Raw genomic sequence first — 17,215 nt, forward strand, 5'->3', positions numbered from 1 at the left:
GATGATAACATTCTTTATCATCTACAATGTTTTTTTATACTCAGCATTATTTATTTTTAGTTTTTACCATTTTAAAACAGATTGCTCCATTTCAATCATTTTCACTATTGCCTCGCATTACTTTATGCGGCTATGCTACGATTTATTAAAGCATTTTCCTCTCTATGGATATTATGTTATCATTTTAGGCCATTGGACACCATTTTGTATACTGGCCAGATATAGGAATTTCGTTTTAAATTTTATATCCTACAGTTCTGAGTTACTAAAGCAATGAAAAGTCCTTACACCAGCATATATTTTATTCACGCTTCAGAATTTGTCTCATGTATTCAGCTAACAAACACCAAATGTAATACTATTTATGTTGACATATTCCATACTTCACAACTCTGCAAAACTAGCAAAGTTCATATAAACATAGATTGGTTTCAAACACCAGGAGCATTAAGAAATGTTTTTAAATAATATATAACTATTTTGTATAGACTTATTCAATGAGCTATCAATCCTGAAAAGCAATTTGCATTATTTGCTCACAATTTAGAAGAATCAAAACAAACTCCTTAGCATTTCACTTTTTCATCTTGGCCTGGGATTATGGCTCTAGGTATGTATTAGAATATGGGGAAGTATTTATGTGAGATTAGTTAACATCCGGTACTAAGAAGGCATTACTGAGATTTTTAAGTGTATGTAACAAAGGCCTCTTAAATGGATAGTAGTAAAGAACTATAAATAAAACTACATTAAACATTTATTTTATTATTCAAAATATCTCTTAGTGATTCTAAGAGATTCTTCTCCTAAGTAGAAATAAATATGTTATTTTTACAAAGCAATTCATGTGTACTGAGGAAGGCTGTTATTCCAATAAACTCAGGAACATTAAAGGCAATATATTCAAATGAAATTTTTTGACCTGTGCTCCTGATAATGCCTGTGCTGCAAATTGTTGACTTATCTTAATACCAAAATACTTACATTGAAAATATTTGCACTCCATTTCATTCACGATTAAGAGGAGTTTGATTTTTCAAACATGCGAAAATCTAAAATGTCTAAACAGGCCTATATTAATGAATTGTATAGATTACCTCTTTTGTCTCAAGATAACACTATTGGAAAGGATTCAGACTCATAATTATTTTTTTAACAGACCAAAGACTGATCTAATTTAACCATCCTTATTTTTAATTGTAGCAACAGTTATTTACATCACTGCAATATCATTTTTAAGACTTGAGGATTCAGGAGTGCCTGGATGACCAGACAGTTAAGCGTCCAACTTTGGCTAAGGTCACGATCTCACAGTTCAAGCCCCACATCAGGCTCTGTGCTGCCAGCTCAGAGCCTGGAGCCTGCTTCGGATTCTGTGTCTCCCTCTCTCTCTGCCCATCCCCCACTTGCATTCTGTCTATCAAAAATAGACATTAAAAAAAAATTAAGACTTGAGGATTCATAAGAACCGTTTGCATTAATTATCAAGAATTTCCTTAGAAAACGTTTAAAAAACAACACCGATGTATTCCCTTTTTGATAAAAATGGTTTATACATATTTAGATTTTACACTACTTGAATAACGCTTAATTGTGTCAACTTGCTACACTCTGCCTTGACTCAGTTTCAGAGCTATGTCCAAATGTTTCATTTTTGATTTTTGTTCTTTTTATATTATCACAATTTTATTTAGTTTTTTGGGTTTTTTGGTTTTTTTGTTTGTTTGTTTTTTCTAAGGAAAAGCAGACTGCCATGTTCACTGCCCCATTTGGATGTGGCTGGAGTCTTGGAAGCTTGACTACCCTACAGTCTCCTACAAACAGACCTTCAGAACTTGTTTGGAGGTTCTGGCAGGGAGCACAGCTACTTGTATACATACCCTTGACTGAAGAATGGCCCTCCTTTGTGGGGAAAGGTCGCCCTTTTCCGCTGGGCCCACAGCTCTAGGAGGGAGGTACATGGAGCATTGAGGGAGACAGGTGACACCACCTAGCCAGCCAGATCAACCCAATCAATCCTGGTGATCAGTGGGGTGACAGATGTCGCAGCCAGATCACCCACATATCAAAATTATCTCAATTTTAGAGCAATCCCATTTCTCTCATAATAACAGCTATTAAATAATATTTTATAAAGATTTTTTTCCTGGCACTATTTGAACCTCTAGTTCCATAAACTTTATATCTAAAAAATCTATATAAACAACACTATATATAGGTGTTACCTGCAAATTTCAGTATAATATGTCTGAATCATATTGCAAATAATTGGCCATAGGTCCCAAGTAGAAGTTTACATAGTCTTAGTCTCTACGTATTCTCCATTTAAAAACTAAACTTAAAGCAACCACTTATTGTGTAATATGCTTTCATAATTAATGCATTAATATTTATTAACAAAACAGAATCTAAGGATTTAATGCGGTGAAAAAATTATCTCTGTATGTAATACAAATTTATTTTTCTAAATTTATGGATGTTCCTATTCTGAGTATTTGAGACTCAGTTATGTGACAAACCACTCCAAACTTACTGGCTTAATACAACCTTAATTTATTATTTCTCATAACCAAACGGGTTGCCTGAACAATTTTTCTGTTGGTCTCACCTGGACTCACTCCTGCATTTACATTCAACTGTGAGTCAGTCAGTGGCTGGTTGAGTCTTTCTCTCCAGGTGGTCCTTCAAGAAGACTCCATTGATTTCTTCAGACTATGGTCATCTTAGAGCCTCACATAAGCTAGGCTGGCTACAGAATATCTTGGGTCCAGAGAAAGTGAAAATATGGGGCCCCTTTTTAAAAAATTATTAAGAGTTTAAAGATGAGAGCAGCAAAGTATTAAACTAAGTGTGGGCCCTTTTAATCAGGGCCCCCATGAGACTGCACAGGCTGCATCCCCAAGAAGCCAGCCATGGAAAAGGGCAACAGCGGGAGCTACAAAATGACTTGGAGTGCTGGATCTTAAGTCACATGGTTCACATCCACCAGACTCTACAGGTCAAGGCGAGTCCTAAGATGAGTGCATACTCAGAGGGGTGGACTGGAATGGGGAGAATTCGCGATTATATTTTACAATCTACCACAAGAGATATTTTAATTCTGCACCTTCTTATATCACCGAGTTGTTCTCAGCATTTCAACAAAGATAATCAATCTTTAAAAACTCTAATTAAATTACTTAATAAAATCAGGTGCAGTCTGCTATTTCCACCCTTGTTCACTTAATTTTCAGAATTTGATTCACTAGGAGGGAAGGTTGAAAATAAATAAGGAAATGAAATTATTTAAAATATCTATAGATTGAAAAGAAAAAAATATATTTGGAAGGAAAAGAAGGGATTTTAAGGAATCATCAAGGATTACTATTAGACTTTGTAGAGACGTCTGCCAGATAAACTATGTACAAATGCATCTGAGTGGGTGTGTATGGAGCCATCACATTTCAACAAAACAGACCCATGTAATCCCCAGGTCTAGTGTAACCCCCTGTAAAGCACTGGAGTACCATATAGCTTAAATGAGAATTATCTTCCAATTGTGCAAAATAGATCAGGCTGTGAACACACAGTAGTGTGACCTGTAGTGAAAAGGGACTAGTTTGCTTTAAAGATGACAAAGAGAGGGGCGCCTGGGTGGCTCAGTCAGTTAAGCGTCTGACTATTGGTTTGGGCTCAGTTCATGATCTCACCATTTATGAGTTTGAGCCTCACATCAAGGTCTGTGCTGACTGTGTGGAGTCTGCTTGGGATTCTCTCTCTCCCTCTCTTTCTGTCCCTCCCCTGCTCTCTCTGTCTCTTTCTCTCAAAAATAAATAAATAAACCTAAAAACTAAAAAATAATAAAATAAAGATGAAAAAGAAAGACCTCATAAACCAAAATCTTTAAATCTAAGAAAGAAGGGGAAAAATCTGGGTTGCTGTCATTTTCACTGTGGGCTACCCATGTCCTTAGAGCAGGCACCAAGGTCCCCGTGTTACAATTAGCAATAAAACGCTGCTTAATAATCTTCAGAGAGTCGAGTCATTTTCCCACCAACGCTTGGATGTTTTTGGTATTATTTTAATAGTGTCTTCTGATTTTATTAACCTCTCTTGAAATGCAACCTTCCCTTTGAAGGAAATGGGTCCTAATTCTCCCCATCAATTCTGATCTTTCAGTGACACTCTATTATAGCATCTCTATGTTCTCATTCTAAATTTGCATTGTCTTCTTTTACTGATGTCTGAAAACATTGGGAGAATGGTTATTTTTAGCCCTTCTAATACCATCTTCATCGTATTTGTACAAGATCAAACCATTTGTTTAATAGAAAAGAGATGGATATAATATATTTCATTGTAAAGTGATCATTGTAGAGAACTTGTTGGTCCTATTGCTAAGAGGGAGTAAAAAAGTGTAGTAAATGAAAACTGCAGAAGGCTTCCTGGTGTCTTCCAATAAGGTTTTTGTTGTTACTGCAGTTTTTCCACTTGAGAAAGACACATGAAAGAGGGAAGGAGAGCAGTGATGTGTGTTTCCAACTTCAGGGTAATTGAGGGATTGGATTATTCTGCTGAGAGTGCATCAAAGAGAAGAAAACCCATTACAGGATGGGGGCAAAAGAACCCAGGGAGAGGCCAGATTGCCAGAAGTATGGTTCTCACAGCACTGAAAGCAGGCGTGAGACAGGGCACCCTGCAGTTTCAGACAGAAGGATCTTTCCCGGCCCCTGCGCTGATCATGAGTGAGGCTGAGGACATGTAACAGTCTGGGCTTCATGGGAATTTTCAGCTTTCCATATGCTACCTACTACTGCCAGGCTGCATTATGTTAATTAAACCTCTTCCTCCAAAGTGGTTATTACAAAAGAGGTCTGCCAATGTCCTGCATAGCGTGCAAGCCCAGGAAGAGAGGACAAGGGCTGTGCTATGAGGGGCAGTCCAACCACCAGGACCTGGGCATTTTGAGGAAAGTATACTAAAAACAAGATTAACTGGTTTCTGTACTTTTAAATGAGACAGTGAGCTCAGTCCCCAAATAGCACTGTGAGTAGTAGATACCTTAGAGCCAAATTTCCTAATTAGAATAGTCTCAAATGACCCTGAATCTCCTGCCAAGGACACCAGTGGAAAAGAGTAGATGAGTGCTTTCCTCTGCGGGGCTACTCTGCCTTTATACTTACTCTTCCTCCCCCGTGGTGTTGTCTGAAATGGCAAATTTCACACTAGCACTGAGAGAAGAGAATAGGATATTGAAAAGTTTGTATGAGATCTCGTTTCTGTAAAATAATTACAAAAATAACTCCTCTACATGATTGCACGTAGATGATTACTATGATTATGATAGATGATAGATAGATAGATAGATAGATAGATGTTAGGTAGACCTCTTTTGTTATTTTATAAGCCTGCAGGAACATAAACTTATGAACATGAGTTGTGGTAGTGGGTCAGAGGTGATATAGAAAAGGGGAGAAGAGACAAGAGATGAAATAGAAAACAAAACAAAACAAAATACTCCTTTTCCAAAGTTCCAAGCATGTATATAATTCACTATAATTGTTGTATTTGCATAAGATTATGTGAGCATGTATCTGCAAGGACAAAATTTAAAGAACCTCATGTAGTCTGAAACACTGATTCTTAGGAGAATAAAAAGTTATTTCTGCAGTCTTTCATGTTAATTTCCGAACAAGAAAATATCGGAACAGCCATTAATAGTCCTGATACATTTATTGGGGCCAAATAAATGTCAAGCATTATTGCAATTGTGGGGCCTGGCAGCCTCCTTCCTCATTATTCCTCTCAACCACGTCATAAGAGCAACAGCACGGTATGAGGCATCATGGGCTAAAAACAAGAGGTTTTTCAGGGTGGAATCAACTCTACCAAATAATGGCCAACAGCAGTGGGAGAGGGGAACATTTTCCTGGTAGAGACGAAGGAAGGGGATGTTCATAGATCCATAGTTCCAATGTGAAAAGTGCAACTTTCTAACCATGTCTGGGACACGCACATACACATCTTTACTCCTCTAAATAACATTGTCTCAAAAACCTTAATGAGTTTTTAAATATGAAATAGTTCAAGTATTATTTAATTGTCAGAACTTTTCACTTTCTTAACACACTTATTTTTGGGTAATGCAAAGTATGATCTCCTTTTGACAGCAATGAATTAATTGCATAGAACATCATTCTTCTCAAATATGTACCCACCTTGTTTTTATTCTCTCTCTAGTCTCCACTATGCTGCTAAAGATGTAATCTGATTCGCAGCTATTCTGTAAAAAATTAGTTTGATGTCAGGAGCCCGATACTATTGTCCTTTCCCTGGCAAACCTCCCAATGAGATCAATCAGAGTTTCCCTTCCCACCTAAGGAGAGAGCAATTGGGTCCCAGTGCAGGAGAAAATGTGGGCAAACAAAGCAGCTGTTTGGTCATCATCGATTGCTCAAACACAGTTAGGAGCATTTGAGTCCCCCGGACTCCCGCTGGGATGGTGACCTTAAATTCAGGTTGCAGAACATCAGGAAGAGAGGTCTGCTCTGGAAATATCCCGTCCTTTTTACTTTAGTATTTCTGCCACCACTTTTTTTTTTTTTTTTTTTTTTTAATTTCTCTGAGGATTAAATTGAGATACGTGGCTGGGTATACGAACGTGGCGGTAGGGATGACTAGAGTTGATGGAAAACAGGTAAAGGAGAGGGATGGTGAGCATTTACATGGGGAGATAGAAAAAACTTTCCCATGAGTATTTTTTCTTAGAATCCATAATTACTACGATCAATACAATAGAGAAACTACAACAGAACCTAGTAAATTATGTTTTTAATCTCCAAAGCATTTTTAATATTTTCCAAGTCAACAAACTAAGCCTAACTGACTTGGAAATTTCTCTATCATACGCTAGTACAAAACACAAAAATATTTACCAGAACACAAAATGTTCAAATAATATTTGAATTATTTGAATAATATTTGAATATTATTTGAATTATTGCTTGAATCATTTTACTTTAGTCATGTAAAAGCATAATCAGGAGCTACTAGATTATAAAGTATTCCAAGACCGAAAGCTTGCTTTCTCTTTACTATATATTATTTTATTATTGTTGTTGATGATGATACCTTATTCAGGATGCATTACAGCAATTGTTACTTATTAACAGGATTTTCTGCTGATACGTTCCTCTTGGGTTGACCAAAGAACAAGCTTGAATGTTTATTTTTAAGGAGCTTCTATTGAAATGTAAGTGGTAATGGAATTTTATTTTTTATTGTAGTAATAGCACTTAACATGAGATTTACCCTTTTAACAGATTTTTCAGTGTATGATACAGTATTGTGATCTATAGACACAATGTTGAATAGCCAAAACTTTAGAACTTATTCATCTTGCATAACTGAAATTTTATAACCGTAGATTATAAAAGTGATTCCACAGTTTGCCCTTACCCCAGCACCCGGCAATCACTTTCAATTCTTTGCTTCTAAGAGTTTAACTATTGCAGATAAAGCATATAAGTGGAATCATTCTGTATTTGTCCTTTTGTGACTGGCTTGTTTTCACTCAGCATCATGTCCTCAAGATTCATCCATGTGGTTGTATATTGCAGAATTTCCTTTTTTTCTTAAAGGCTAAATTCTAGACAGGGGCTTGAATAATATTGGTTAAACACTGAAGGTAACAACTATTGATTAAAAATGGTCAAGAACATTACACAAAGATTCATATAAGGACAAATAAAACACTCTAAGGGCAAAGACTGAAGATGTCTGAAAATAAAGGAGCTCTCTCTTGACTTTAGGACTGGTTTTTCAAGCAATTTGGGTTTTTGCTAGATTCTGTGGTTTGTCAGACTGATGTCTATGGATTTGAAGTCTGTTATTCTTGAGATTTTTTCTTGAGGCTTGATGAACACACAGTGTTGCTGGGAAATAACTTACTGGAGAAAGGGCACATCACGTGCAAGTATTGGGAAAGATGTGGTTCTGAAACGGAACGTAATTATTCATTAATAGTCACCGAAAATGAATCTGAGGCGTCCAGTTCATCTCCTTGCCATTTCAAGATTTTTCTCTCCATTAAGACACTCATAGTAATATAAACAAGTAATATTGCATTTTATTTGTTCACATTTTAATATGACATTTATATTCCATTTTCTATTTCACTAGTAGTCACATATATTCCCATTGTTTTCACATTTCCCTTTTTGTCAATAGTGGTTTTTAATAAGATTTTTCTTATAAAGTCAATTCTAAAATGTTTTGATGTTCTATATAATCAATTTTCCATAGTTCTGTAATGATTGCTTCACAACAACCTATGGCTGGTTTTATTGCCTCTGTTTTCATTTGTAAAACTATTACAGGAATTGAAAACCTAAATGCATGTGTAGAGTTTTTCATATCACTGCAAACATTTAAATTTAGAATTTTTGCAGAGCTGTTTATAACAACATGACAATATAATCAGAGAGTTAAAGGATGGTGATTTTTGGATGGAGTATTGTTTTTATAAAGCAAACTTTAAATGGCTACTTACTGAATGACCTGAGTGATCATATTTCTGGTTAATAATCAGGTTTCTGATTTTCCCGGCATCATCATTTCCTGATGGAACTAGTCAACAAACCTAAGTATCTAATGGTGTTCTTAAATTATCTAAAAGATTAAGAATATATCAATCAATAAAATGTTCTATATTTTATCTAATGTATTTTGGTATTTTTATCCATTTATTTTTAAACACAACAAAGTCAAAACAACTAGTGAATACAATAAATTAAATTATTGAAATCTTCAAGTAATTGCCTCACTGACTTTTATCATTGGAAACATACACACACACACACAAACACACAACTGAAAATTAGAGACAAGAAAAGTCTGGAACATATGCTGCAGAAAAAAAATATTTGCAGACAGAATTGTTCTTAGAAAATTCTATTATCCAGAACTAGCAAGACTACAGGCAATTGGTAGCAATATCTGATCAATTCAATACTTCTTTTATATGACAAATATTTTTATAATGTCACTTTAATTCTCCTAATAAAAAATTCACAGTTAATATCATCTATCAGCACACAATTCAAAAATATCAATCATTAAGTATATCAGTGAAGAAAAGTAAATTAATTTATAACAAAATATACATTCAATATGTAAATTTTAGACATGACTATGCAAGCAACCACAATAGAATAGGTAAATGCTCCTTCCTATAGGTATCATCACTTCAAATGTTACAGATGAAAATACAAATCGATTTGTTTTGTTGTATTGTTGCCTCAAAAACCAGAGAAACACAATGCCATCAGTGATGTGATTTTGAGAAACAGAGAACCACTCTTGGCATAATTCTTAGCAAAACAAAGTACAGTCTTTCCTCAATTTAAACAACGCTGGCAATACTGGAAAAATCTGGGACAAAAACTATTCATAAAAACACTTGATTTTACCAGGCTTGGTTATTTATAAACAGGTCTTTCACTTACATGGATACTCAGAGGGCATTAAAGAAAGTCAGACAGGGACATTCAACCAGTCATTTTACAGGACTTTTCCATACATATCCAGAGCATCTGGCATCCCTGACAATTACCTACCAAGTGATAGCAGTGTCTGTCCACTTACCGTAACATCAAAATGTCCTAACACACTTCTCAAAGGACCTCTAAGGAATTGTACATCCAGTTAAGAACCACTACTCTGAGTCAGTCACATTACTTGTGTGTGATTTTGGCTACTATGGCCAAAGCATCATTCTAAACGATTACAACAACAAAGTTAAATCATTGTAAAAGAGCATCTCTGAACTGTTACACTCTTTCTTTTTTTTTTCCCAAGTTCATCTTCTTTTTTTTTTATTTAATTTTTTTTTTTTTTTAATTTACATCCAAGTTAATTCACATATAGTGCAACGATGGTTTCAGGAGTAGATTCTTTTATTCCTCTTACCCACTTAGCCCATCCCCCCTCCCACAACCCCTCCAGCAACCCTCTGTTCTCTATATTTAAGTGTCTGTTATGTTTTGTCCCCCTCCCAGTTTTTGTATTATTTTTGCTTCCCTTCCCTTATGTTCATCTGTTTTATATCTTAAATTCCTCACATGAGTGAAATCATATGATATCTAATTTTCTCTAATTTTGCTTAGCGTCATACTTTCTAATTACATCCACATAGTTGCAAATGGCAAGATTTCATTCTTTTTGATTGCTGAGTATTACTCCATTATGTATACATACCACATCTTCTTTATCCATTCATCCGTCGATGGACATTTGGGCTCTTTCCATACTTTGGCTACTGTCAGTAGCATTGCTATAAACATTGGGGTGCATGTACCCCTTCGAAACAGCACACCTGTATCCCTTGGGTAAATACCTAGTAGTGTTATACTCTTTCTCATGCACATGCATAAAGGAGTGAAATGGATAGTTATGAACTGGTTGTCTACAAGTTTTAGAGCTTTATTCTTGTTGTTCTTTCCTTTTTTTTATGTCAGATTATTCAACTACTCTCTTTTCTTTCAGCTGCCTCTTCAAATTATGACTGTTGTTTTAAGATAATATCAGAAGCTCCTAACACATAGGTCCTGTGGAAATTACTCTGAGTTTGCTTGTCCCAGAGATGGCTGATTTTAGACTTACGGAGTCTTCCAGAATATGCATTGGCACATTGAGTTTCTGCTTATAAATCTTGGCTCTCTACTTTCCCAGCTTTAATTAAATTGTCCCAGGAACATTTTTATTTCCCTGATGCACTCTAGCACAGTGAATTTATAGGTATTTAGGAAGTCCAGAAATATCATGGCTCAGAAATTATAGTAGTCCAGGTTATAAGTTCTATGAGGGCAGATAATGTGTTTGTTCTAGTTAGCACTTTGTCTCTTAGCACAGTGTTTAAAACCTAGCAGGGGTTCAATAATGATTGTTAAATAAATGAATTTAAAAATGAATTGTAGGGGCTCGTGACTGCCTCAGTTGGTACAACGTGCAGCTTTTGACCTCAGGGTCATGAGTTCAAGCACCATGGTGAGCACAGAGATTACTTAAATAAATAAACTTTAAAAAAAATGAATTGTAGATAAGATTTAAGAAAATAACTTGGTTTGAATTTACTCATCCTGATACTATTATTATGGCCACTCTCTCTTCGGAATCAAATTCTTTCACCTTTTACCATTATTATTGTTCAAACTGGTCAATATTCTATGGCCCTGTGTCATACATGATGGAACTTCTCATAACCCACAGCTCCTTAAATTAAATGGACCATCAAATTTGTATGGAAATTGCCTTTTAAAATTCTCCAAAATTATTTTTATTATACTTAATTACCTGCTGCATATTTATCATGGAGATCAAACTACATAATAATCATGTTGTATTTTAAGCATATCTTTTTTACTATAATAATAGTAAATAATAATAATAGTAAATAATAGTAAATAATAATAATAAGGTTGTGCATTTGGAGAAGTTATTCTCCAACCACTGAAAGAAAAAAAAATAAAAAGGGAACATTTATACACATAAAGATGAAAATGTTAAGCCAAGTATTCAAAAATTATTTCCTTCATTTATATAATTTTTATATGAAAACCAGAGAGAAAACACTTAAGAGTCTATAAAACATTCATTGCATCTTTAAATTAGCATGCGTTTGTAAGGTTTACCTTTCATTGCAGTGATATGTCAGTGTGGCATGATGTGGTATACGGCAGCAGCAGAAATTATACTCCATGGCATGTAATTTGTTGGAAAGCAGAAAGATTTAGAATGACAAAAAAACTGGTTCTGAAACATGTACATACAACAGTAAAATTAAATTAATTAATCTTTTATTTATTAGAAAGAGCAATTCCTTAAAAATATGAAATATGCTTAGAAATGCAATATTTGAAATACTGTCCTGAAGGGTATGCACAAACAGGAACACGTCTTCGGTGAAACTCGCTTTTCCCCCAGTTCTGTTACTACATTTTATCTTTTTAAAGGGAAATCCCAATTTTTCAAGAAAAAAAAATAACTCAAATTAACTGCAAAGACCAGTTGAAAGTCCCACCTAGGAACAGACCCTAAATTAATTCTCTGAAAATCGTTAATGGAAGTGAAAATGAATTACAATTTCCAACATAAAAAATGCATAAAAATATTCCCAGCAGAGGAAATAAAGTAAAACCAAAAATTGGTTCTGGTGTGGGGAGTCTCAGAATGGCATATGGAGCAGGAGACCAGAATGCCTAAAATGTTAGGGAGAAATAAGTATTTAACAATGAAAAAAATGTAGATGACGTGTATGACTTTTAGGTATTTGCAAGAATATTTTTCAAAGGTAAGATGAGGAAGAAAATAATAGAGACGTCATTTTAGCATTGTAGACCATGGCTACAACATAGCTCTGACCTTCATCAAACTCAAAATTACAACATAAAACATGTATTTGGATCTGTGCCCCGGTAGAAAGACTTTGAGAGACGCTAACCTTTGGTTGATACTGTCTAAAATTCTCCCATACCTGCTTTGTCACATTGCGAGTCATTTTCTCTTTCTTCATGTTCTCTGAAAACATTTACATCCATTCTCCTTCCAAAATATATTCTCTCCTTACCTCTTAAAGTGTACTCTAAGCCAAAAGACCCTGTTCTATTATTAAAATAGAATAAATAGATACTGCTATGTCCACAGATGCTTCCAGTTTGTCATCACTTCCTTCAAGGATTGCAGACATATTTTCTATTAGTTGACAGTGTATTTTCTTATAGCACTTCTGGGTTAAGTTCCCACCTATGTGATCCGTTATTTCATGTATATATGGAAAACAAACTGAATCACTATGTCCTGAACAGAAAACAACAACAACAACAACAACACTGTGTCTACAGATGCTGCCATGTCCTAATATTCGATAAAATTCCTTCTTTACTTTTAAGTAATTTGGGGAAGATTTAAAATGTTGGCAACCAATCTGCAAACTGTATGTAAGTAGGAAGGTGACAAATATACCCTTTCTCTAATTCTCCCCCACTAAAAAACCCAGCTATCTGGTCTTTCAACATGTCCGATAAAATAGTGGAATAAATACAAAAGGAACTTTCTGGGTACAACATTTTTCTGCTACATTAGGAGAAGGTTTTATTTAACATTTTTATTTTCAACTTTAGAATCAAGTCACTTTTTGAAAAGATGGTTTGATGTAGAAAAACAATTAAGGACAAGGCAGAACCACACTTGTTCAATGACCTTGAGATGGCTCCTCCTCTGAGTCCCAGCTGACATTTCCTTCATAATTGATGAAACTGATCATAAAGCTGGAGAGAGAATTAAATGAATTAACATTTGTAAAGAGCTTTGTATATTCAGTGTCTGTCATATAGTAAGGGCTATATAAACACTTACCGTCATGAAGATTCCAATAATGATTCTTCAACCCAGAGGTACATGATGCAATTTCAAAACTATTCTAACATGACAAATGTGAATTGACATATATTTATATATCTCTAGTGAAGCCTTTGTAAAAGATTTCTTGCCAAGATTGCATGACATGAGGCACATATGTGTACTTTTCCCCAATATAACAAATACAGACTATAATTTTCTTCTTTTGCTCTCTAGACTGAGCAATCTAAGGGCATATCTCTTCAACTTTATCAAATAGGGGTTACCATTGGGAGAGCCTTGATAGAGTGTATCTGTAAACATGGCCCCATCTAGCTGAGGGCAGAGTTCCAATGTTCAGAACTGATTTCCCCAAGGAGATCTTATTGGATATGAAGTTTCACTGAAATTCACACCCAATAGCAAAGTGCAAGGAGGGTCACCATTAACCACAAGTGTTCAATTCTTCAGGAGAGCTGTTTAACAGACAGCCATATTTAACCTGGATGCTCTTCCTGTATCCACCACTGATGCATATTAATTCAAAATGGAAGCCAGGGAACTCTTGCATGTACTCTAATAACTGAAGGAATTTCATAATTCTCTGTGTTGTTTACTTACATAGACACAGCTGTGAAAAGATTGCTCATGGGAGTCAAGACAATTCCTGATCAATAGGATACATTTTAAAGTGTGCTTATTCCAATGTGGAGGAAAATAGAATAAATGTCATGTTGCTGCTCAGAAATCCAATTGTGAACAGAGTTAGAAATGAATTAGAAAGACCATTCTCCTCAATTATTTGGCAGAGTTTTTAAAAACTATTTCCTCACAAACAACAATTGTACTTATCTCAATAGAAAAAAAAATATTTTGGAAAATTTTCTTTATAATTGGTTTATATTTTTTTTCTTTTTCCTTTGTTGGGAGAGGGAAGACTACATTTGTTTATCGAGTGCATCTGATGCTATGATCCATATATTACATACTTAGTTTTACTTAAGTCTTGTAACAAGTAAGTATTATATATTCTAACTTTACAGCTGAGGAAAGTGAAGGTTGGTAAGTAATGTCCCACAAAAGTAGCGCTATGGCAAAACAGGAATTTAAACCTGATTCTGTTCCACTTTAATTTTTATGCTATTTACATTACACTGTGAAGATACTGTATCAGACATGACTATTTTGGCTAAATTATGGTCTTTTTCAACTGTTTGTTTTGATGGTGTGGTAAATAAGGCTAGGCGTTTTTTTCAACTTCCCTCTAAACAGCTCAGCAACTATACTTTTGATTTTTTTCTGCTTCTTCCATTTTGTTGAAGTATAACTTCTCTGCTTCATCTTCTGGATTTCTGGATATTATAGCTCAAACAAAGATACAGATTGAATCATTGGTACAAAAGATTTGTGTGACCACATCTGTGGCTACCAAGTGTCCATGATAGCATCAAGATAAATTCCATGGGGCTTTCAGGAAATCTACTATTATAACATTTCTTCCATACCTGTTCCAAGAAAGCTAAATTTGTATAGCCTTTGACAAATGTCAGCAAAATAACTAGGAAGCTATTAAGAATCACTTCAAGAATAATCAGTTCCTGTACCCAAACAGCTGCCTCTTATCAAAGGAGGGGCATCTCCACAAAAGTTGAGACTAAATATGCTTTCAAAATTTGCCAGTGCTTTCACCAATATCTCATTTTCACAGGTAGATCCCGAGATATACCCAAAGTAGAAGAAAAATAAACGATTCAGTGCTCTTGTGATTAAATAGAGTTTTTGAGTAAATATTTGAATGCTGACATGATATTATTGGTTTGCAGAAGCTATCGGGTTTAAAAACCGTTAATGGAAAATGAGACGATATAAGACATTTTCCAAAATCCAACAAAACTAAACAATATTCGTCTAGAGCTAAAGGCCAGCACAACATCTGCAGAACCATGAATCTCACTCATAAAGCAAGACTTGTCAGTTTTCACATTTCTGGATGAATGAAAAGTATAATTACTTTGGAAATAGGAGGGAGACTATCTCAGAGTATTGAAATTAATCTTGTCTTTAATTAATTAATTAAAATTAATCCTGTCTCTGAGTCTGTGAGGGCAGGGACCCTTTCTCATTAATCATTCTACCCCTAGTACCTACTGTTATGTATGAACGATGTGGGTGCTTAAAATATATTGGGAAAAGGAATTAGTGAAATAATAAATGGAGAACTTAGCTGTGGCCCCAGGCAGAAAACACCACATGCTTCCAACATAGGATAAGGAACGGTTGGAAACTGAGAAGGAAGTTCAGTAGACTACAAAATCAGTAGCTTTTTCCTCCCAATTTGCCTACTAAGATCTCTTATGACATACAAGCCCAAGTGGAAGTGTTAGTGAAAGCTTAGTGCTCATAACCTATGTCCCAACCCCAGAAAAGTTGTTTCTCTGCCAGATTTGGGTTCATGTCTCTGTCTCCTCCTATCGGCAACTCTATCATCCTTCCTAATGTTACACTGAGCGCAGAACATATCCTGCAATGTCCCCTGCCCTAACAATCCTGTATTAACTTTTAAGAAGAAAAAACTTCACATTATAAAGGTCATACCAAGCAAAGAACATCAGTCATCTTAAGATCTCTCTCCTAAATATGCACTTAAATTCCTTAATCAATAAAGTCCAGTCACCAGTTGTTATTAGTAGTCTTATTCTGGGGGGGAGGGGGGGTGAAGGGCTGTAAAATTGATGGGTTAAGTAATTCATCAACTCCTCCACATGAGTGCCCTGGGACTTTACCTCAATTATTCATTGTGTCCATTCACAATACGTTCTCAGGTAAGTGGAATTTGCTCACAATAACATAGTAAAATCCCAAATAGCTTTTTTTTTTCATATAAATTATGCAGCTACAACTGAAAGAAGTTGCAGGACATCCAGTATACAACTTAGTGACATGTGATTCCATTCTAACACTTTGTAGAGTAATATTTTTCATTCAGTTCAAAGTAATTTTACAATCCAATCCCTGCAGTGAAGGATCTTTTGTTCTGAAGATTCAAAAAATATATATTTTGATGATTCAAAACTGGGTAAAGAAGAGTTTATTGATCTTAATATCTTACTAATTAAAATGGATAAGATTAGCATACAAACAGTGTTACTATGAAGCAGAAAGCACAGAAATTATTAAATATGTTAAGGGTAAAGAAGAAAAAGCCTTATCTATCTATTAGAAATAGTTGTCAGCAGATTGGTAGATTTTGGAGAATGATGATTAGAGTTTCATGATTATCAGGTGATCAGACAGGCAGAAACACAGGGGAAAGGAGCCTAATTCCATCCTGGCACAAATCCTGAGTGTATACTTATACAGCAGCAAATAAAAGCGTTTGCTGCAATATAAACTACCTTTACAGTGCTAGCTATATGCCACGCACTATCCTAAGAACCGTACGCATGTTATAAAATGTTCTTATTTTTATTGAGATATACTTGACAGTTACCATCGTATAGTTTCAGGTGTAGAGCATAATGATTAAATATTTGTATGTGTTGCAAAATGCGCATCGTAATAACACCCATCATCATAAACGGTCTTAATTTTTTGTATGCAATGAGACTTTTAAGATCCACTCTCTTAGCCACTTTCAAATATACGACACAGTATTATTAACTATAAAATTTCATCTGTACAGCAGCAACATGAGGCTAAGGTGTTAAGACACTTTATTATCCCAATGACAGAGCTGGGTTGGACCTGGGCAGCCTTCCCCCATAAACCTTGCTCTTAATCACTGCACCATACTTCTCTCACTTCTTATAACCTCCTAATTGGGAGAGTGGCCTGCAAGCGA

At 35.1% G+C, this 17,215-nt stretch overlaps 1 long non-coding RNA gene across 2 annotated transcripts in view; it reads right to left on the reverse strand.

The window, feature by feature from the left end:
* Positions 1-13,113: 13,113 nt before the first annotated feature.
* Positions 13,114-17,215, reverse strand: part of LOC131504504 (uncharacterized) — a 51,557-nt gene continuing 47,455 nt past the window's right edge. For both annotated transcript variants that reach the window (XR_009258032.1, XR_009258031.1), the window contains exon 5: positions 13,114-13,304. This is a non-coding gene — a long non-coding RNA (uncharacterized LOC131504504). The remainder of the gene's footprint in view (positions 13,305-17,215) is intronic.

The sequence above is a fragment of the Neofelis nebulosa genome, chromosome 2, assembly GCF_028018385.1.
Source record: "Neofelis nebulosa isolate mNeoNeb1 chromosome 2, mNeoNeb1.pri, whole genome shotgun sequence".
Taxonomy (NCBI): Eukaryota; Metazoa; Chordata; class Mammalia; order Carnivora; family Felidae; genus Neofelis; species Neofelis nebulosa.